The following is a 13,922-nucleotide window of genomic DNA, read 5'->3' on the forward strand; positions in this document are numbered from 1 at the left end:
GATTGATCCAACCGTTGATGGATGGTCCTTTGTGGCTTTTCTGTGTTCCGCAGACCTCCATGTGGTTGTATGCTTTGGAGACCAACTCCTCACCGTCCTGTAGATTCCATTTGATCCCTGTGAATATGTGGAATTCCTGAGACTTGGACAACAGGTTTGTTTTTTTTTTGCCTGATCCTGTTCTGTCCACTTCTATGGAAGCAGTGGTGTAATGTCTGACCCTGCTCTGTTCACTTCTATGGGAGCAGTGGTGTAATGTCTGACCCCGCTCTGTTCACTTCTATGGAAGCAGTGGTGTAATGTCTGACCCCGCTCCATCCACTTCTATGGGAGGAGTGGTGTCATGTGTGACCCCGCTCAGTCCACTTCTATGGTTGCAGTGGTGTCATGTGTGACTGTGCTCAGTCCACTTCTATAGGAGCAGTGGTGTAATGTGTGACTCCACTTCGTCCACTTCTATGGGAGCAGTGGTGTAAGGTGTGACCCCTCTCGTCCACTTCTATGGGAGCAGTGGTGTAAGGTGTGGCCCTGCTCCATACATTAGAAACTGTGTATGTAATTCCATCCTGTATGATACACTCTGCTGAGCTCAATATCTAATCCCATAATGTGATACACTACACTTAGTCCTGTATCTAATCGCGCATGTGATACAGTCCACATATCCAACCCCAGTTTATGATACAGCGAGCAGCACCATCAGGATCAGCTCTGCCGGTCGTCCTCAGTGACACTGTACTTGTCAGTATCACTGGCGGTCACTAACAAAATGTGCGATACTCTCCAGACCAGTGTATCTAATCCCGTCATCGTGTGCATTACGCCCTGGACTGGACTGATGTATCTAATCCCGTCATCGTGTGCGATACACCCTGGACTGATGTATCTAATCCCGTCATCGTGTGCGATACGCCCCGGACTGGTGTATCTAATCCCATCATGTGATACACTACACTGAGTCCTGTATCTAGATATGTGTAGTGTATCATGTGCTGTGAATAATCCCACTGTGTGTAACACTCCGCGTATTGTTATGGTAATTATTTATACTTTGCTTTGATTATTATGTTAGACAATTAAATCTACCTATATATTTTTGATAATTTAATATTTTAATATTAGCCTTATAAGTGTTACTCATAAAAGCGATAACACGGCATTGTATGAAATATAGAGCTGTCTTCGTGTTAAGCTTTCCTTAGTTTTTAAAAGTATAGTAAATTAGACAGAGCTAGCTTTCAAGCACGACTGTTATTTCCAATTAAAATACTTTCTTTCTTAGGTAATGTTCGCCACCCCTGTCTTCTGGGGGTGTAATAAATACTTGTTGCTTGGGTTCTGAGGGCAGACTAGAATTATACTCTCAGACATTGGCTGTACGTCATTTTCTTTCTCCGATGCATCGTATTTATTTATTTAATTTGAACCAAAAATGGCAGAAGATAATTATCTCAATCCAAATTCATGGAAGGGCTACCACGACAGTATCTAACCCCAGCGTATGATACAGAGAGCAGCACTAACAGAAGTGGCGCTGCCGGCCGTCCTCGGTGACACTGTACTTGTCAGTATCACTGGCACTCACCAACAAAATGGCTCCACACTGTGATCCTAAACGTCATCCTCTCTTATCCTGTTACAAACACCCAGAAAGGGAGTAGAGAAGCGACATGACACACATGAGAGCAGACCCAGCCCACATTTACTGCAGTCGTAATGTGAGCTAGTTGTACACTAGGTTTTCATGGCAAATTTCAGCAGCTCTTCCCCCTAGTGTTTAAAAGTGGAAATACCAAACCTTGTTACATTTTTCATATTTTACTTCATTAAAAACAAATAATATTTAAAAAAAAATCAAAACATTAATACTTTACATTTTTTTAATTGTTTACATTTTTTTATGGCACCTTCCCTTTAATCATCTAATTGCTGTAGTTACTATAGACAGCAGCATCTAAGGAGTTAAACGGTCATGGTCGGTTCCAACACTGATTGTGGCCAATGCAGCAAGTTGTCAGCTATAGTGTACAGCTGGATTGTCACCTGTTGGAGGATGCTAGTCTCTTATATCTCAGGTCAGTAAAGACATATTGGTGGTCATTAAGGGGTTAATTATCTTATATGTTTTTGTACAATTTGTCAATAACATATATAGTTTCTCCCCATCTGAGTCATTTTTGATGGTCAACAAAATTTGATTTTCCAGTAATTAATTTTTCATTTTTCACTCTCTTGGTATGAGAATGACTTCTCCCGCTGTGGGATTTTTGATGTTTAAAGGGGTTGTCCAAGTAGTGGACAAACATTCCACATGTTTGACCCTAAAATAAAAACAATTATTGACAGAAATAGTTCACTTTCTACCAAGTGAGATAGGAGATCATCCTGAAGTCCGCAGTAAAAATCTGTTTATTTTGTTTAACAAGGAGACAAGTGAGATACTCAGCAGGTCGTCTGACGCTAATTCATTCCGATCAAGCTTATACAGGCAATGCAAAATATACACAATCAGATATGACAGGCAGTTAAAACTAATACTCGCTGCCGACTATAGATAATATTCTAAGCATACTGTGTTTCAAAAGATACGGTTACAGCTTCTACACATACAGTGGTGTGAAAATGTTTGCCCCTTCCTGATTTCTTATTCTTTTGCATGTTTGTCACTTAAATGTTTCAGATCACCAAACAAATTTAAATGTTAGACAAAGATAACACAAGTAACCACAAAATGCAGTTTTTAAATGAAGGTCTTTATTATTAAGGGAAAAAGAAAGCCAAACCTACAGGACCCTGTGTGTAAAAGTGATTGCCCCCTAAACCTAATAACTAGTTGGGCCACCCTTCGCAGCAACAACTGCAATCAAGCGTTTGCAGTTTGGCAATGAGTCTTTTACAACGCTCTGGGGGAATTTTGGCCACTTATCTTTGCTAAATTTTTGTAATTCAGCCACATTGGAGGGTTTCCGAGCATGAACCGCCTATTTAAGGTGATGCCACAGCATCTAAATCAGATTAAAGTCAGGACTTTGACTAGGCCACTCCAAAATCTTAATTTTGTTTTTCTTAAGCCATTCAGAGGTAGGTGGATTTGCTGGTGTGTTTTGGATCATTGTCCTGTTGCATAACCCAAATCCGCTTCAGCTTGAGGTCGCGAACAGATGGCCGGACATTCTCCTTCAGGATTTTTTGGTAGACAGCAGAATTCATGGTTCCATTTACCACAGCAAGTCTTCCAGGTCCTGAAGCAGCAAAACAGCCCCAGACCATCACACTACCACCATCATATTTTACTGTGGGTATGATGTTCCTTTTCTGAAATGCTGTGTTACTTCTATGTCAGATGTAATGGGACATTCACCTTTCAAAAAGTTAAACTTTTGTCTCGCCAGTCCACAGTGTATTCTCCCAAAAGTCTTTGGAGATCATCAAGATGTTTTCAGACAAAACTGAGAAGAGCATTTATGTTCTTATTGCTTAGCAATGGTTTTAGTCTTGGAACTCTGCCATGCAGGCCATTTTTGCCTAGTCTCTTTCTTATGGCGGAGTCTTGAACACTGACCTTAACTGAGACAAGTGAGGCCTACAATTCTTTGGATGTTGTTGTGGGGTCTTTTTTGACCTCTTGGATGAGTGGCCGCTGCGCTCTTAGGGTAATTTTGGTCGGCCGGCCACTCCTGGGAAGGTTGACCACTGTTCCATGCTTTTGCTATTTGTGGATAATGGCTCTCACTGTGGTTCGCTGAAGTCCTAAAGCTTTAGAAATGGCTTTATAACCTTTTCCAGATTGATCGATCTCAATTACTTTTTTCTCATTTGTTCTTGAATTTATTTGGATCGCGGCATGATGTCTAGCTTTTGAGGATCTTTTGGTCTACCTCACTTTGTCAAGCAATTCCTATTAAAGTATTTTCTTGATTGAGAACAGGTGTGGCTGCAATCAGGCCTGAGTGTGGCTAGGGAAATTTAACTCAGAATCCCAAAGATGTGATAAACCACAGTTAAAACATAAATTAAGTGGGGTGTGTGTGTGTGTGTATATGAGTATGAGTGGGGCCTTTTTTTACACAGGGCCCTGGAGCTTTGGATTTCTTTTTCCCTTAATAATAAAATACCTTATTTAAAAACTGCATTTTGTGTTTACTTGTGTTATCTTTGTCTAATATTTACATCTGATGATCTGAAACATTTAGGTGAGACAAATATGCAAAAGAATAAGAAATCAGGACGGGGCAAACACTTTGTTTTACACCACTGTATCTCAGAATGTTAGATGCTTCTGACCGCAAAGAGCATGACTGAAAAGTAGACAGGTTATGATCTTTTGATAAACCTATATTTCTATAACTAAGGATTCAAATCTCTATTAATGAACACACTGAATATATACATAATGGATAAACAATATACTTATTACAAAAATTATTATAAGAATTATACAAAGCTCCCATACTTGTGCCGTTCCATCGGTGTCAGCACTTGTGTTCCCGGGGCTCAGGTCAGGTTATTACGCCATGTGAGCCCTGAGCCCCATCAGCGCTGGTGTCATATTTAACGAGGCCAAACATGAGGAATGACAAAGCATTGTCCAAGTAGAGGACAACCCCTTTAACAATCGAAAGCAGAAAAAAATCCAGCTTCAATGATCCTCTAAAAACATTGCTTTATTGCGTAAATATCAAAAACCTGAGATAACAGCATGGATTTTACTACCCCTAGAGGGGAAAATATTTTCTAGCAGACACGTTTCAGACAGTAAGGTCTTTAGTCATTGAAGCTGGATTTTTTTCTGCTCTTGATTCGTACTCCTGCTGCCCTGCTGGTTTCCTGAGCTTTGGATTCCTCAATGGTTGAGCTGATTTATTTTGTTTTTTTTTTTCTTAGTAACCCCTTTAAGAAGATACAATTTTCGCTTAAAACATTTCCAAAATTCTGAACATGAAAAGGCTTTTCCCCTCTGTGGTTTCTATGATGTTTATGAAGAATTGATTTCCATGTAAAACATTTCCCACATTAAGAACATGAAAAAGGCTTCTCCCCTGTGTGAGTTTTTTGGTGACTCAAAAGAGATAATTTCTTCACAAAACATTTCCCACATTCTGAACAGGAAAAAGGCTTCTCCCCTGTGTGGGTTCTCTGATGACTATAAAGCCCCGATTTCTGATTAAAACATTTTTCACATTCTGAACAGGAAAAAGGCTTCTCCCCTGTGTGGGTTCTCTGATGTGTATAAAGCACCGATTTCCGGTTAAAACATTTCCCACACTCTGAACAGGAAAAAGGCTTCTCCCTTGTGTGAGTTCTCTGGTGATTAACCATAACCGATTTATGGTTAAAACATTTCCCACATTCTGAACATGAAAAAGGCTTCTCCCCTGTGTGGGTTCTCTGATGTCTATAAAGCCCCGATTTCAGGTTAAAATATTTTCCACATTCTGAACAGGAAAAAGGCTTCTCCCCTGTGTGAGTTCTCTGGTGTATAACTAAATGTGATTTTAAGTTAAAACATTTTCCACATTCTGGACAAGAAAAAGGCTTCTCCCCTGTGTGGGTTCTCTGATGTATAACAAGCTCTGATTTGTATTTAAAACCATTCCCACATTCTGAACAGGAAAAAGGCTTCTCCCCTGTGTGGGTTCTCTGGTGCATAACTAAAGCTGATTTTCGGTTAAAACATTTCCCACATTCTGAACAGGAAAAAGGCTTCTCCCCTGTGTGGGTTCTCTGGTGCATAACTAAAGCTGATTTTTGGTTAAAACATTTCCCACATTCTGAACAGGAAAAAGGCTTCTCCCCTGTGTGAGTTCTCTGGTGCATAACTAAAACTGATATTTGGTTAAAACATTTCCCACATTCTGAACAGGAAAAAGGCTTCTCCCCTGTGTGAGTTCTCTGGTGATTAACCATAACCAATTTATGGTTAAAACATTTCCCACATTCTGGACATGAAAAAGGCTTCTCCCCTGTGTGGGTTCTCTGATGTCTATAAAGCCCCGATTTCTGGTTAAAACATTTTCCACATTCTGAACAGGAAAAAGGTTTCTCCCCTGTGTGGGTTCTCTGATGTATAACAAGCTCTGATTTGTAGTTAAAACCATTCCCACATTCTGAACAGGAAAAAGGCTTCTCCCCTGTGTGAGTTCTCTGGTGATTAATGAAAACTGATTTTTGGTTAAAACATTTCCCACATTCCGAACATGAAAAAGGCTTCTCCCCTGTGTGAGTTGTCTGGTGCATAACTAAAGCTGATTTTTGGTTAAAACATTTCCCACATTCTGAACATGAAAAAGGCTTCTCCCCTGTGTGAGTTCTCTGGTGCCTCACAAGATCTGATCTGTGAATTTTTTCTTGTTTAAGAAGAGTATTTCTATATTCTGAACTTGAAAATGACTTCTTTGCTTTAGGAGCAGTTTGTTTTTTAATGCTTATTTTGTAACTTCGATTTTCCTTAGTAGTCGCTAATGAATCAGAAGACAGGATCTGTTTCAAAGGATTAGATGATTGATCTTTGCTGTGAAGGGATGATGGTATATCTGGAGTAATGGCATTCACTTCAATTGTATCTTGTGTGATCTCAACCTCATGTGATTTAAAAATTGAAGATGTCAGTTGTCCTTCTGATCTCCTGGTACAGTCATCTGCCAAGAATAAAATTAAGTATTATTTGTGAATAAAATATTCTTAAATTTTTTAACATTTTTACTTAAAGTGTCTGTAAAAATGGCAAGTTGCGTAAAAAAAAAAAGAATTATTCACCAAGTCAATGACAGTTCACAGTCTAAAAGACTGTGCCCAAACCACATTTAGCATTCATGTATTTGGCATTACTATAGTGAGAAGAACCCACTTAATTTATCAGGGCACTGTGTGTTGGGTAATAAAATGGCATTTTTGCAATTTTCACTCTCCAACATCCCTGCGTGCTAATTTCCGGAAAGTGCCTGTGGAGTCAAAATAATCCCTACTCCTATAGATTAATGTCCTGAAGGTTATAATTTCCAAGATGGAGTCACTTTATAGGGATTTCTACTGCTCTGGTTTACTTTCATTTTGCCATATCAACGTTTCTGCAAATGGTGGGTCCCATTTTTTCTGGGATCTGCTCCTGCAACGTCTAATTCTGTCACCAGAAGCCTTATTCATCCTGCAGGCGGCGCTGGTGATGGAGGAGACGTCAGAACCAGAAGCTCTGGGTGGTGCAGGTTCTGTCCAGCCACTAAGATTAGGGTGCCTGGGACCTGTAGTACCATCCAGTCTGGCAGTATGGGTGTGTGTGCTGTCCAGCTGGAGTAATCTACTCCCTGCTTCAGCCAATTGGAAAGCACCACACCCTACTAAAGCTGGAAGCATATCGCTGGAAGCTGCCAGATACAGCCTTGTTCTCCTCTGGTTCAGTCCTCTGTGCTCAGCTCCCGGCTTGTGTATTTGTTTCTGTTGTGACCTCGGCCCGTTTACTGACTACTCGTTTCTTCTGATTTTGTATTTTCTCTGCCCTCCTGGTTCTGACCCGAATACCAGACTATTCTTCCCATCTCACACCACAGAACAGCAGATAACACAGTGGCCCAAGCCTAGGGGTCTCTGTGTAAGTCTAGATCCATGTAGAGGGGTTAAAGAGAATATGCCACCCCCTGGGAGATTGGAGACCTAAAGTATGGGCATACAGGTTATAGAAAAGTAGATCTATACATGCCTGTATGGCCCATAGTAGAGGTCTGCTTGCAGTGTAATGGAGTTTTATAAAATCCGTTATCACATGCTTGGCGTCCCCCGGATATCAAGAAGTCCCCGCCTATCTGCTTATTTAGCATGTTCCCCACCTCCCCTGCACGTCACAGGGACCTGTGACGTGCACTGGTCTAACTCATTTCCCGCACATGTGCAATACGACGCTCACATCAGAAACGCCTTGTTTCCTCCCGGCCCGTTTGTCTCTGCACTGCTCCGCAGTGTTCTGGTGTGCAGGCTCCCCGATGCACCAGAACACTGTAGAGACAAACGGGCCGGGAGGAAACAAAGCGCTCCTGATGTGAGCGTCGTATTGCACATGAGTGGGAAGTGAGTGACAAGAGCGCACATCATAGGGCCCTGTGACGGGGTGGGGGGTGGGGACATGCTAAATAAGCAGATAGGCAGGAATTTCTGGCCTAACTAAAGAGATAGGCGGGGATTTCTTGGTGTCCGGGGGACGCCAAGCATGTGAAGACAGATTTTATAAAACTCCATTTCACTGCAAGCAGACCTCTACTATGGGCCATACAGGTATGTATAGATTTACTTTTCTATAACCTGTATGCCCATATTAGAGGTCTCACATCTCCCAGGGGGGGGACAGATTCCCTTTAAAGAAGTTAAAGGGCTGATGGGCAAAACTGTGACTATAGACCATAACACATCTACTGAAGAACTGAAGAAATCAAGCTGAACAGGCTTCTTTAGTAAAAAAAATGAGTAAATAGTGGTGAAACCTCTCGCGGGTAATTAGAGCATGTGGTTCTTGGCAATCTAAATTATCGCTAAGTTCCAATATTTTCAGATCAGATGAGTTTCAAGAAGAAATATTAGACATTTTAAATGAACTTTTTATAATAGTGCAGAGCTGGGGTGTCTTAAATTTAGACCTCGGGCATTGTGAAGAGGTAATGGAGACCTTTTTTTAAAGACTACCAGGGAGTTACAGATTCACATAAGTGAGTCAGGCCGATCCCACCACAATCAAACTATCATACAGAATGAACCTGTAAAAAAAGACATAAAAAATATGCTACATCCTCAACAAGAACATATGTATGAGGGGAGAACTCCAACATTAACTTACACTTATTTATGGTGGACCATTGGAGCTACAATAACCTGATCAGAAGAGTGGAGAAGTATTAGTGCCCCCATTTCAGGAGAGGTTGTGCAGTAATCTGAATTCCTTAGGATGAAAACATAATGGAATTCATGACGTGAAGTGAATCCAACATACCAGGGCTTGAGTCATACCAACACATTCATGCAGGTGTGTATATTACAGTATATTACAGCCATCAGCCTCGCACAACTTAGAGATACAGGTGCTTCTTAATAAATTAGAATATCATCAAAAAGTTAATTTATTTCAGTTCTTCAATACAAAAAGTGAAACTCATATTATATAGAGTCATTACATACAGAGTGATCTATTTCAAGTGTTTATTTCTGTTAATGTTGATGATTATGGCTTACAGCCAATGAAAACACAAAAGTCATTATCTCAGTAAATTAGAAAAATTAACAAAAACCACCTGCAAAGGCTTCCTATGCGTTTAAAAAGGTTCCTTAGTCTGTTTCAGTAGGCTCCACAATCATGGGGAAGACTGCTGACTTGACAGATGTCTAGAAGGCAGTCACTTACACACTCCACAAGGAGGGTAAGCCACAAAAGGTCATTGCTAAAGAAGCTGGCTGTTCACAGAGTACTGTATCCAAGCATATTAATGGAAAGTTGAGTGGAAGGAAAAAGTGTGGTAGGAAAAGGTGCACAAGCAACCGGGATAACCGCAGCCTTGAAAGGATTGTTAAGAAAAGGCCATTCAAAAATTTGGGGGGAGATTCACAAGGAGTGGACTGCTGCTGGAGTCATTGCTTCAAGAGCCACAACACACAGACGTATCCAGGACATGGGCTACAAGTGTCACATTCCTTGTGTCAAGCCACTCATGATCAACAGACAACGCCAGAAGAATCTTACCTGGGCCAAGGAGAAAAAGACCTGGACTGATGCTCAGTGGTCCAAGGTGTTGTTTTCAGAAAGTAAATTTTGCATTTCATTTGGAAATCAAGCTCCCAGAGTCTGGATGAAGAGTGGAGAGGCCACAATCCAAGCAGCTTGAGGTCTAGTGTGAAGTCTCCACAATCAGTGATGGTTTGGGGGGCCATGTCATCTGGTGGTGTAGGTCCACTATGTTTTATCAAGACCAAAGTCAGCGCAGCTATCTACCAGGAAATTTTAGAGCACTTCATGCTTCCCTCTGCCGACAAGCTTTTTGGAGATGGAAATTTCATTCTGAAGCAGGACTTGGCACCTGTCCACACTGCCAAAAGTACCAATACCTGGTTTAAAAACAACAGTATCAATGTGCTTGATTGGCCAGCAACTCGCCTGACCTTAACCCAATAGAGAATCTATTATAGAGAATCTATGGGGTATTGTCAAGAGGCAGATGAGAAACCCCAGACCCAACAATGCAGACGAGCTGAAGGCTGTTATCAAAGCAACCTGGGCTGCTATAACACCTCAGCAGTGCCACAGGCTGATCGCCTCCATGCCACATTGCCGCATTGATGCAGTAATTGATGCAAAAGGAGCCCTGACCAAGTATTGAGTGCATTTACTAACATACATTTCGGTAGGCCAACATTTCGGATTTTAAAAACATTTTTCAAGTTGGTGGTATAAAGTATTCTAATTTACTGAGATAATGACTTTCGTGTTTTCATTGGCAATAAGCCATAATCATCAACATTAACAGAAATAAACACTTGAAATAGATCACTCTGTTTGTAATGGCTCTATATAATAGATCCCTCTGTGTGTAATGGCTCTATATAATATATGAGTTTCACTTTTTTGAAGAACTGAAATAAATTAACTTTTTGATGATATTCTAATTTATTGAGAAGTACCTGTATATCATGGCACAGGTGTAATGCTTTTTGCATAGTTAATCGCAATCCTGTATGAAGTTAGTCGGTTTTAAAAGAAATTGAAAAGTCAGGATAAAGGGAAACTTGGTTGTTAATGTACAGAAATTCACACTTGACCCTCATTGTACATTTAATGTTTTCGATCATAAAAGTAAAGTTTGGCCAGAAAGACTGGACCTGGTCCTGTAGGGACCATATGAGGACATTCAGCAGCACAGAAGGGAGAGAAGGTAGATTCATCCAATAAGATATCAGGGATCTAGGAAGCCAACAGCATCATTACCCTCTGCTTTCTCTTACAGGCCCATCATAATATTTTCTTCAAGTGATTTTCTAACTTGTCTGTACATTCTACATACGTTGTCATCTGGTTCTGTAGTTTACAGATCTGAGGAGGTAAGGGTCAGCGTCTTCTAATTTCAGTTGGTAGGTGGATCCTCCAGGTTATAAGTTCAATAGAAAAGGGCTTTCAATGCTCAAAATCATTTGAACAGTTTTGGGTGGAGGAGAATGTTGTGGTCTAGAGGTAAATTGGTGATCACACAATTATGACATGGCCGGACTACACCACCGATAAAGCAGCCACAGCCGGTGACTGAGATGAATCTGTGACTTCTCTGCATTTAGTGGTTACTACTCACCTGGGAGGTTATCTGTAGGAATCATCTCTTTACACAGCTCATCACCCCTCACATATGTCTCTGTAGTATCAATATGGGTCAGATCTTCACCCTAAAACAAATATTGTAAAAGTCACAGACAGATGGAGAAGTCCCATCTATGATCAGCTCTAATCCTGCCATCTCCACCGTTCTCATTATACAAGTATAAAACATATAATACTGGTAGATAAAACAAGACTGAGCACAAGACCTTCACAGCCGTCTACACATCATAGGGGAGATCTCATGACACCCTCTCTCCATCTACCTGATGATCCCGAGGAACATTGGGATCTTCTTGTTCACAGTCCTGTGGAAGAAGAGGACGGGGACATCTCTCTGGTGTTGTCCTCTTACTGGATAGATCTGGAGGAAACACATACAGGGACTGAATTAATTCTTTACATACAGATAATTATAGGCCGTGTGTATTTAGTCCTATTACCTGGTGATGCGAGGGGCTGGGGAACCTCCATCATGATGTCCTTGTACAGATCTTTGTGTCCTTCTAAATACTCCCACTCCTCCATGGAGAAATAAATGGCGACATCCTGAAACCTTATAGGAACCTGACACATACAATGATACCGTCATCCCACCGATCCCTTCATAGCGTTACTGTATAATATCACAGCATTCCCAGCAGTGTCACCTCTCCAGTCAGCAGCTCAATCATCTTGTAGGTGAGTTCTAGGATCTTCTGGCGATTGATGTTCTCATGCATCAGGGGGTGAGATGGAGGCCCAATGATTGGGCTCTGGGGTCTCACCCATCCCTCAGACACAGGGTCCTGACAGCGCTCACTAGAGGTCTTCTTCACTACTGTGTAATCCTGGTTATGGAGAGACACATTAATAAATCTCCCTCCAGACATTTCCAGAGTCCTCACCTCTCCAGTTCTGTCCATCTGTTATTCCCATAGATAAGAATGATGTAATGTGATGTCATCAGAATCTCTCACCTCTCCAGTAAGCCGGAAGAGGATCTCTAGGGTGAGGTGTAATATCCTCTCCACCATCTTGTCTTTGTCCATTTCCATCTTTGATGGATAAATCAGGAAAATTCTCTTGTATAGAAGATTTTACTGAGAGGATCCGAAATTGTAGAGACCTGAATGAGAAGATGATGAGCCTATGTAACATCATAAAAATCCTGTGTAATAATACAATTACTGGAGATAATCAGGGAAACATATGAGGAGATTTATAATTTTACAGTATTTAGTTTTCTTCTTTACATCTACTAATAAAACCTATATACACTGCTCAAAAAAATAAAGGGAACACTCAAATAACACATCCTAGATCTGAATGAATGAAACATTCTCATTGAATACTTTGTTCTGTACAAAGTTGAATGTGCTGACAACAAAATCACACAAAAATCATCAATGGAAATCAAATTTATTAACCAATGGAGGCCTGGATTTGGAGTCACCACCAAAATTAAAGTGGAAAAACACACTACAGGCTGATCCAACTTTGATGTAATGTCCTTAAAACAAGTCAAAATGAGGCTCAGTAATGTGTGTGGCCTCCACGTGTCTATAGGACCTCCCTACAATGCCTGGGCATGCTCCTGATGAGGTTGCGGATGGTCTCCTGTGGGATCTCCTCTCAGACTGGACTAAAGCATCCGCCAACTTCTGGACAGTCTGTGGTGCAACGTGACCTTGGTGGATGGAGCGAGACAGGATGTCCCAGATGTGCTCAATCGGATTCAGGTCTGGGGAACGGGCGGGCCAGTCCATAGCTTTAATGCCTTCATCTTCCAGGAACTGCTGACACACTCCAGCCACATGAGGTCTGACATTGTCCTGCATTAGGAGGAACCCAGGGCCAACCGCAACAACATATGGTCTCGCAAGGGGTCTGAGGATCTCACCTTGGTACCTAATGGCAGTCTGGCTCCAAAGAAATGCCACCCCACACCATTACTGACCCACTGCCAAACCAGTCATGCTGAAGGATGTTGCAGGCAGCAGATCGCTCTCCACGGCGTCTCCAGACTGTCACATGAGCTCAGTGTGAACCTGCTTTCATCTGTGAAGCGCACAGGGTGCCAGTGGCGACTTTGCCAATCCTGGTGTTCCGTGGCAAATGCCAAGCGTCCTGCACGGTGTTGGGCTGTGAGCACAACCCCCATCTGTGGACGTCGGGCCCTCCTACCACCCTCATGGAGTCGGTTTCTAATTGATTGTGCAGACACATGCACATTTGTTGCCTGCTGGAGGTCATTTTGCAAGGCTCTGGCAGTGCTCCTCCTTGCACAAAGGCAGAGGTAGCGGTCCTGCTGCTGGGTTGTAGTCCTCCTACGGCCCCCTCCACATCTCCTGGTGTACTGGCCTGTCTCCTAGTAGCGGCTCCAGCCTCTGGACACTACGCTGACAGACACAGCAAACCTTCTTGCCACAGCTCGCATTGATGTTCCATCCTGGATGAGCTGCACTACCCGAGCAACTTCTGTGGGTTGTAGAGTCCGTCTCATGCTACCACGAGTGTGAAAACACAGCCAACATTCAAAAGTGACCAAAACATCAGCCAGAAACCATTGGTACTGAGATATGGTCTGTGGTTCCCACCTGCAGAA

General features: G+C 41.9%; 1 pseudogene; it reads right to left on the bottom strand.

Moving 5' to 3' along the window:
- LOC141229254 (uncharacterized) overlaps positions 1 to 12,161 on the bottom strand; it is a 46,561-nt pseudogene extending 34,400 nt beyond the window's left edge.
- Positions 12,162 to 13,922: the final 1,761 nt, after the last annotated feature.

The sequence above is a fragment of the Phyllobates terribilis genome, unplaced genomic scaffold, assembly GCF_046119375.1.
Source record: "Phyllobates terribilis strain yellow unplaced genomic scaffold, ASM4611937v1 Scaffold_470__1_contigs__length_1423970, whole genome shotgun sequence".
NCBI classification, from domain to species: domain Eukaryota; kingdom Metazoa; phylum Chordata; class Amphibia; order Anura; family Dendrobatidae; genus Phyllobates; species Phyllobates terribilis.